Below are 2,734 nucleotides of genomic sequence, written 5' to 3'. Positions count from 1 at the left end.
GTATATTTAACCCTGTGAAAAAATTGATTTTATAAAAGAGAAAAGCAAATCTGGAGTACATGTAAAGCAGCATGAATGTAAATTCAGTTAACTGAATACTGCTAAAATGCAGATATTTCAGGCATAGCCTCTGAGTAATTGTATTATTTATCACATTATTTCCCTGACTATTACCTTTAAAATAAAATTTAACTAAAATGAGCCCTGTAGCATTGATTCGTCTATCTGATTTTATTGCTGATAACTTAAATGTGAGGCATGCAAACTCTTGCCATTTCTACTGTTTCTATGGTAACTAAAGTGTGCAAACCCAGCAGTATCACTTTCTTTCACAGCTGGCATTTTGTGTTCACAGTAAGAAGAGGAGTTTTAGTAAAGCATAGACTGTGTTAATTGGGATGTAACTAGGTCAGAACAGTTTTGGTATCCTTTCTTCATCCTTTTAGGTTTGGGTGCAGGTGTGGGTATGGGGGTGTATGTGTGTGAACTGCAGTTTACTTTTTTTGTTAAGCATGTATTTTCAGAGAAATTAATCACTATTAAAATTAGTCTTTTGAAAATTAAGCATAACATCTCTAAACACAATTCAGTGTGAAATTTTATAGGACTGGATGGAGTTTTTTTGAGAAGAGTTGTTCTGGCTCCAAAGCCCTGTAGACCTTTGAGAATTTCCATTAAGAAAAATAAATGATTGATGTGAAAATGCTTTGAAAAGGTTAACACATTATAATAGTGATTATATCATTTATTTTGTTGTTGTCATTGTTATTTTGAAACATCAAGTATCTTGTGACCTCAACATTTATTTACTTGTTCTGAAGGGAACAAGTAATCCCAGTTAAGGAATGCTCATTTTTCTTTTTTTCTTTGTGCTGCTGGCTAGTACCAGGATCAAACCCTGGACCTTGGTGTTATCAGTACCATGCTCTAACCAACTGAGCTAACCTGTCAGCCCAGGAATGCACGTTTTAAAAATGACTTCCCTCTGCGATTTTAGGTCTTAACCTGACTACAAAAGCCGTTCACTTTGATTACTGCTAAAGCTCAGGGTTCCTTTCTCAGACTGTACAAAGAAGCTCATAGACTGCTGTCTCCTAAACCATGTACTGCCTCTGCCCTCATCTCAGAATCATCGTAGAGACCCCATGCTTAAGAGCTTCCATAAACTTCACATATGTTATATCAAAGGTATCCTCTACCAACTTGAATACTAGCTAAATCCTCTTTTCTCTTTCTTTGTATCCTCATTCCTTTGTGGTTGCTTATATTCTCTGTTTCAAGTAGAGACCCCATGCTTAAGAGCTTCCATAAACTTCACATATGTTATATCAAAGGTATCCTCTACCAACTTGAATACTAGCTAGATCCTCTTTTCTCTTTCTTTGTATCCTCATTCCTTTGTGGTTGCTTATATTCTCTGTTTCAACACAGCGTGACTGCAAGAACTCTAACAAGAGTTATCTAAGTGATCTAAAACCAGCCTCCTGTGTTTCTTGCGTTCAGCAGCTCATAATCTATTTTTATTTCTTTTTTTGGCAGCTGGCCAGTAAGGGGATCCAAACCCTTAACCTTGGTGTTACAGCACCACACTCTAACCAACTTAGCTAACTGGCCAGCCCTAGTTTTACTTCTTGTATGAAGCAATTTTTGCTCCTATACTTTATGTTTTGATCTTACTGTCTTTATTTTGAAAGGGCTTAAGCTCAAACATCAGGGATGATGAATAATGTTGCAAACGGTCTGTAAGATGGTTTATTTTATAATTTTATACAATTTAAAAAGTTTTGTCTCCCAGAAATCCCATTTTCACCAAGGCTTTTAAAAGTATACTCTTTTGAATTTGCCTCTACCTTCTTTTCACTTATTCAAGCCTTATTTACTATGTCTGGCTTCTGTAAATGCACAGAAATTATTTTTTCTGAGTCACCAATGACCTTCTAATTGTCCATTCCAGTTCCAGTTCTCAGCTTTCATTCTGTTGCACCTAATGGCGACTTAGTCCTTTTTAAACTCTCTTAGTTTCAGAACCCTTAGATTTCTTACCTTTGATGTTCCTTCCCAGATTCTTTCATTGGTTCTTTTTCTTCTAACCTCCCTTTATTCCTCTCAGCATTATCTTTATTATATTTTAAAGATACCATTTCTGTAATTATAAACAATGCCAGAATATAAAAAATCAAACATTATAGAAATATTTAATGTAGTAGAAAATGACAGTCTCTCCAAACCCTGCCATCAGATTGGGCAGAATACAAAAATCTATTATATACACTTGTTCCTCCACATGTACTGGGGATTGGTTCCAGGACCTCCTGCAGATACCAAAGTCCACAGATGCTGAAGTCCCTGATATAAAATGGTGTAGTAATTGCATAAAACCTATGCACATCCTCCCATATACTTTAAATCGTCTCTAGATTACATGTAATACCTAATATAATGTAAACACTATGTAAATAGTTGCTATACTGTGCTGTTTAGGGAATAATGACAAGGAAAAGAGTCTGTACATGTTCAGTGGAGGCACAATTTTTTCTTTATTCAAATACTTTTGATCAGCATTTGGTTGAAACTTCCCAATTCTGGTACTCAAATGATTTGTGTAAAAGCAGACTGCTTTGAAATAGCAAGCAAGCCCTTCTTTGGGTTTCCTACCTCCAGAATGATCACCACGTATCACTCTATCCTTCCTGACCCCCACTGTTCTCCCAGCCATGTCTCAGTTCACCAGGCA

This window comes from Galeopterus variegatus, unplaced genomic scaffold (genome assembly GCF_000696425.1).
Source record: "Galeopterus variegatus unplaced genomic scaffold, G_variegatus-3.0.2 Scaffold699, whole genome shotgun sequence".
In the NCBI taxonomy this organism is placed as follows: Eukaryota; Metazoa; Chordata; class Mammalia; order Dermoptera; family Cynocephalidae; genus Galeopterus; species Galeopterus variegatus.
This window is presented reverse-complemented; position numbering follows the sequence as displayed.